Raw genomic sequence first — 7,500 nt, 5'->3', positions numbered from 1 at the left:
AGTTGGACATTTTGCTTGACCTTCCAAAATTAAATACTTAATCCCTGCAAGTTTCATTACTCAACGATTAAAATTTCGGCTAGGAAGCTGTTCACAAACAAAGAACACGCAAACAGGGGGTAAAACGTAACCTTCTTCCAATTTCGTTGGCGAAGGTAAACAGGTGATCATAGAGACAGAGGGACTTCCATAGCTGAACTGCCTTTTTTGTAGAGTAATAACATTGTTATTAGACTGGATTTTTATGAAGGATTTGTTGCTGAAATGGGATTCTACCCTCCACAAGCAAATTAATCCCTGGGGGGGGGGGGGGCAACCCCAATTCTACCCTCTACAAGTAATCTAATCACTTGGGGGGGGGGCATACCCCAATTCTACCCCTCTACAAGTATTCTAATCCCTTGGGGGGGGGGGGGGGGAGGGTCGGTTAACCCAACAGGTTTGGGGACTCAAGTTAAAGTAGGAAGTACATATGGTGCAATGGAATGTCAAATAAATACTACCTAGTAAATGCAAGATGAGGTCACGGGATAGATTATGGTAATTGAATGTTTATCTAATCAAATGAGTGAATTAGGATGAAGTGTAGGTAACTTCGAACAAAAGATTTATTTCGGCAATAATTATTTCATAAAAAATACACAAATAGCAGATTCACTAAATTTCAAGTTATCAGTGAAAGAAATCTGAAAATTATTATATATCTCTCTCCGTTATTATAACTTACTAGTGTACGCGACCCATAAAAGATGACGGCTAAATATTAAGATAGTTATACGCACACACACGCACGCACACAGATTGAACCCTTCCCACCCACTAACCCTTTCCTAACTACTATACAACCAGATGGTTCGGTAATTTGTGGAAGATTGTGGTTTCTGAGTGTACCTCTTGGGGTACCCAAAATGTACACTCCCACTTCCCGAGGGACAGGGAGAGACCGAGAGTCATACGTTTAGTAGTGACACTTAGCGTGACAGGAAAGATATACACACACACTTTCACACAAACACACACACACACACACATATATATATATATATATATATATATATATATATATATATATATATATATATATATATATATATATATATTATATATATATATATATATATATATATATATTGTATAGCCAGACATTTGCTCTTTATCATATAGAGGAGGATTATCTTTCGGAAAGAATATAATGTTACTTTTAAAGTGGAGCTGCTGGTTAAAAAGGCAAGATTTGAACGAGGCAAGTATGTGTAAATTATACCCAAGTATTGAAGAGCCAAAAACCAGATAAACCCATCTTTTGGTTTTTGATATTTATCATCTTTTAGCAATATAATAAAAAAAAAAGAACTAAAGATGCTATATCTATGAAATCGCAAAGATGTAAGTAAGAGAGAAAAATATGTTAATAAAACTGATATGGTTACCGCCAGCTTTCCCAGTCAACAGTAGATTTTTAGCATTGCCTATATTTTGCCATATTTTGCATTTTATTCCCATTTCCGACCGTAAACCTACAGAAATAATCGGAGGCCAGGGACATACGTTCACCTGGGAAACAAAATCCGAGTCTCGACACGAACAAATGATAATTCCCATATCTCTCCTCTCCATAACAGCTTTACCGTCCCCAGTGGAATCGTGAAATTTTTCAAACTCTGACAATTCGGGAATGGATAAAAAAGGGCGTTCCATGGTGTAGCTGCTCGCACAGTTTGTTTTTATGATGCCCGTAGCTCATATGGTCGGGGAAAGTAAATGAGTTGATATAATACGGAAATTTAAATGAATAGGGGAAATGGTCACAGTTGATGGGTAGGGGAAAAGCAATATTAATTAGAGTAAAGGTATTTGATAAAACGTATAATTGTAATAAAGGTAATTGATAAGATGTAGAAATGTAGCAAAGGTAATTGATAAGAGGTTTGTTAATATCTCGAACTAGTTTGAGAAAAGTGCAAAAGCACATATGAGAAATTAAAATATTTGTATGAGAATCGAGCAAAAATAGCCCATTGTGCACAATTAAAGAAAATAAATCATTGCAAAACATTCCTAACTAAATAAAAGAGGATTTCAAAAGTTCCTTAATATAGGATTAATAGAAATCTGAATTAAAAATAGCCACAGTTGCATCACAAGGAAGAGTGATGATCATTTTTAACTTATGACATTAATTTGGGACGGCTTTTAATTGCACCAATCAGGTTAGGAAGAAAGCAAGAGGAGATTGTCCTAATTATCGGCAATGTGAAATTTGAACTAAAATTACAAAGAATTGCATAATAATTAAAAATGAATCATTAAAAATCACCTATAAGTAAAAGTGAGGGTGTGAAATAATTGTTTAAAGGTTTTAAAGAGAGCACTCATGAAATGGCAGGAGAAAGGGACAGTGACGATGCCCTATCGAGCAGGACATTGCCCTATAGACTGACCATATACACATATGATCAGCACCCAAACCCCCTCTCCACCCCAGCTAGGAACAAGGAGGGGCCATGCGATGGCTGAGTAGATTGACCTATAGGCTCCCCCAAAAACCCCCATCCTTAGCTCACAAGGATGGAGAGGTTGCAGCGACCAAAGAAAAGTAGCACTCGAACCCCAGTCTGACGTTCACCAGTCAGGGACGTTACCACATGAAGTTGAAGCAAAAATTATTAATAATATAAGAATTACTTATAGTGAATGATTACAACTTAGAACATTGAAAAGAAAATATACCGTATGTAGATAACGAATAGGGCTAGTCGTGCTGCCCTGAGTAATGCATTTCTTCATTGAAATTCAAATAAAGAAGATTATCATCTTACAAAATACATATAAATGGATGAAGACCGGGAAAAACTATTATGACTAATGATTTCCAAGTTAAAAGCTATGCGAAACAAAGATGTCTAAATCAGCTATGTATAAATATATCTAAAATTACTGATGACATAACAAAATTGATACTTACACTAACGAATATAACTGATAATGACCAAAAGCATTGGAACTGAAACATGTATCAAGAAAAGTTTAAAAGTAATCCAATCTTTGTTTCGAAAGAAAATGGAATGAAATTTGTCATAGTGAATATTCATGGTCCTATAATTACCTAGTGGGATGATTCAATATCTCCTTCTTTCTCTTGGTCTTCCTATTTCTAACCTGTCTTTGCAGTTCTCAGCATAATATAGAGTTTGCGTCCGTTGAAAAAATTAAATAATATCCTTAATGATAATATAGCACATGCATTATAAAATTATATCAACATCAATAATAGTTTTATCAACACTTAAAATAAAACATTCAAGTTGAAGATGTATTTTGGAATAAAAAAAGGCCACAGAAACCTACATGTTACAAATGTAGAATCTACATCATACTATCCATCCACCTGATTCAACACAATAATGAAACCCCTTTCCCCCAACAACCTCCAAGTGAAGCCTCACCAGCACCATTGTAATACAGACGCCATCAGAAACCTCAGGTAATCTGGAAACCACAGTCCAGGATGCCTATGATGTGCGGATTGCAATCTCGACAGCAAATCTTACTGCAGTTTCGATGGAAGACTGAAAACTACCTCGCGTAATATACAGTATATGTAAATCTTCCACTTAAGATGGAATTCCGTTATCTGTTTCCTCCACCTCTCCACCAAGAGGAGTCCAAGAGTCATGGAGGAAAGGGAGATCGAAGGGAAGGCCATGGAGCGATGGTCATAATAAAGATGGTTAATGCTGATTGTAGTACCAGTAGTACCAAATAACAATATTATATTATTTTCATATATATGATTATCATTATTATTATTTATTATCATTATTATTATTATTAGTAGTAGAAGTAGTAGTAGAAGTAGTTAGTAGTAGTAGTATCATTATTATTACCAGAGTTACTTCTGATTTTATTAATATCCTCAATATTGAGATTTATATTCAATCATTATCGTATCCATCACAGCTGATAGCTCGATATTAGAAATACTACTTATAGCCCGACTTCTTATCAGCAAACTCAAAGTGATCCTAAGAATATAAAATATATATATGAAACAAACCTAGGACTGTTTATAGTTGGTTTCTTTTTCCATTGACGACTAAATTATAAAAAATTATGTATTGTTAGCCGCTTTTCAATGTAATTATGAATAACATATTTCGAGTTTACAGGCCGCTCATGAATGGCAGAGGCAAGGGTCAGTGACGCTGTCCTAGCAAGCAGGACAATACCCTAGAGACTGACCATATATGATCAACGCCCAAGCCCCCTCTCCCCTCTCCACCCAAGCTAGAACCAGGGAGGCATAGGCAAAGGCTGCTCATGACTCAGCAAATTGACTTATAGGCTCCCCCAAAACCCCCAACCTTAGCTCACAAGGATGGTAAAGTTGCAGACACTAAAGGCACTAACCAGTCTGAGCGGGACTTAAATTCCCGACTGGCAAACACCCGGCAGAGACGTTACCAATCAGGCCACAAGTACATCAGAGGTAGCTTGAGTTATAAATTATTTCACTACCCAATTATCATATTTACTTTAGTCTTGATTTCACTTAAAAAGATTATGAGCTGAAAATAATATAAAGATTTTTTTCAACTTTAATCAAACTCTTCCCTTGCTTCTATGCACATCTTATCTCTTCCAAAGTGATATCGCTAAAAATAGAGTAACGTCTCACTTGTTGACAGATTTCTTGTAAACAAAGCATTTGCCAAAGCTCAAAGTAAATAAGAGTTGACATGTGTTTCCTGTTGTTTATCTGAACGATCTGTAAAGGAAGTTTTCCCAGCGGCCAAAACAAGGTATGCAATGGCCACAAACACAGGTTTTCTTAAAAACATAAAAATCTTTTCATTTTACATATCATGATATCGTGTTGATGGTGTAATACTATTGAAATATTTGAAAGACAATATTCATAGCGCCTCGAGAATCGATATTAATGGCGAAGCTTACTATAACCCATATTATATAAATCTGTTAATCACTAGATTTCTATCTTATTAGATACTTTGCTGCGTGGTCATTTAAATGGATTAACATAATTTGGGTTCTGCAGATTAGTGAAACCATTATGTCATTATAGCTAAACACGTCAGCATTAAAGGTAATGGAGAAATATATTATGTTGATGAAAATCCAATATTATAACAAGCTGTGTAATGAAAAGAACTTTTTTTTTTTTAGCAAATAAAAAATGTATTCTAAAAAAAGCACTCTGAGAGTGCAGACCTCCGCCACGACAGATCATTATTTTTTTCGAAATCAGCTTGCCTTTCCCAGAATTAATTTAGACCGTAGCCGCAATTGATAGGGTGTGTGAGACAACCATGTGCAAACATGGGATTAAGGTTAGGGTCAATTCGGTCGACCTTTTCTTCGACCTTGACCTTTGACCTGAGACTTTCAAAGTTTAATCACTTTCACATCTGAACATAACAATTACTACCATAAAGTTTCACTACTCTATGAATAAAACTGTGGGCAGGAAGTTGTTCAAAATCAAACAGACAAAAAGAGTCGAAAACATAACCTCCACCCAACTTCGTTGGCAGAGGTAATTAGGAGTGTATAATATGGAAAATAACAGTTACATTGATAAATTAACGATAAGTAACTCATGTGCACCGTATGTTGGAGTGATATAAAATGCACATTGGCCATCAGGAAAGTTACACCCTTTAATTCATAACTTGTCAATCCGATTTCAGACAGCATTTTATATGAAATTAAATAAAAATCAAAATATCGGATTATCATTGGGGAAAAAAAATCATATTAAGGCCTCTTTTCCAATGTACTGAATGTGTTCTTCGTATTGAGCCCCATTGTAATTTAGTATTGGTTTCTAGAAGATTTTTGGCTCAGGAGGTTACTTTTTTTTTTTTTTACTAAATTTTTCTGTTTTTATGTGTATATTGTCACTGACTTAAGAGTAACAGATTTCGTTAATTTCAAACTTAGAAACATATATGAATATGTTCTCAATTAATTTGAATAAACCCAGAATGAAATATATGGCTAAGATACAATCAAAGATGAATATGTTGGATGAATATTTTAGGCTATAGATTTTCACCTAGACCTTTAAGAGGTAAGCAGCTCTTCTAGGAGAAGAACACTTCAAAATGAAACCATTGTTTTCTAGTCTTGGGTAGTACCATAGCCTCTGTACCATAGTCTTCTACTGTCTTGGGTTAGAGGTCTCTGCTTGAGGGTACACTCGGACACACTATTCTATGCAATTTCTCTTCCTCTTTTTTTGTTAAAGAATTTATAGTTTACATAGAAAATATTTATTTTAATGTTGTTATTGTTCTGAAAATATTTTATTTTTCCTTGTTTCCTTTCCTTTTGGGGCCCCTGGGCTTATAGCATCTTGCTTTTCCAACTAGGGTTGTACCTTTCACCTTAACGAGGTGAAAGGTTTTGTGTATGGCCATGATCAGTAAAGCTTGACTAATCATGGCCCTCCCATTCTAGTGGTGGTGATAAAAACTGGTCAAACCCCAGTAGTGGACTAGAAACAGCTTGTCCCTATATATAAAATTATTATTTAACTGTATGAATTCACTTATAATTATAACCAATATTATTTTCGCTATACTTCCGTTCCTTTTTATAATTAATTAAATAAAAGTCACAACAATGACGAATAATAATAATAATAATAATAATAATAATAATAATAATAATAATAATAATAATAATAATAATAATAATAATAATTGATAGTGTCATATTTTATTATTATTATTATTATTATTATTAATATTATTATCATTATTATTATTATTATTATTATTATTATTATTATTATTATTATTATCATTATTATTATTATTATTATTATTATTATTATTATTATTATTATTATTATTATTATTATTATTCATTAATCAAAGTATTCAATCGGAAAGTCCATATACACATAGGTTTTGCCCTAGACATTCCACTTCTAACAAATCAGTAAATATTCCTCAACGCTCAAACTTGCACTAAATGTTTTTATGGTGAAGAAGCTGACATGATTCTTTTTATAGTTTATTTATGAAATGTGTTTTGATGTTGTTACTGTTTTTTTTTTTAATTTAGTTCAATTTTTCATTATTTCTCATATCGTTTACCAATTTCCTTATTTCTTTTCCTCACAGGACCAATATCTTCGGTTTGAAATTCCTGTCTCTTGCCAATTGCACCTCTAATTCTAATCAATTCTTCAGAGCCCATTACTCTTGGATGCTATCTTGTAGAATTAAGAAAAGAAAAAAAATATTTTTGAGGTAGAGAATCAGATAAAAATTTAGGATGCGAAGAATTGCGGGCTTTGTTATTTTCATGGCAAATATGAGGTTTGGAAGTGTTTTGTTAAAATTAATCCACAATCGAGAGTACTTGTGATATTAACATTCCAGCGAGAAAATAGTGTACTTTAATGACCTAAACAACTGCTGATTAATTTCCAAGTATAAATCAATCATTCATAGGAACCTGGTCAAG

The sequence above is a fragment of the Palaemon carinicauda genome, chromosome 12, assembly GCF_036898095.1.
Source record: "Palaemon carinicauda isolate YSFRI2023 chromosome 12, ASM3689809v2, whole genome shotgun sequence".
NCBI lineage: Eukaryota > Metazoa > Arthropoda > Malacostraca > Decapoda > Palaemonidae > Palaemon > Palaemon carinicauda.
The sequence above is the reverse complement of the archived record's forward strand: the minus strand, read 5'-3'. Positions refer to the sequence as shown.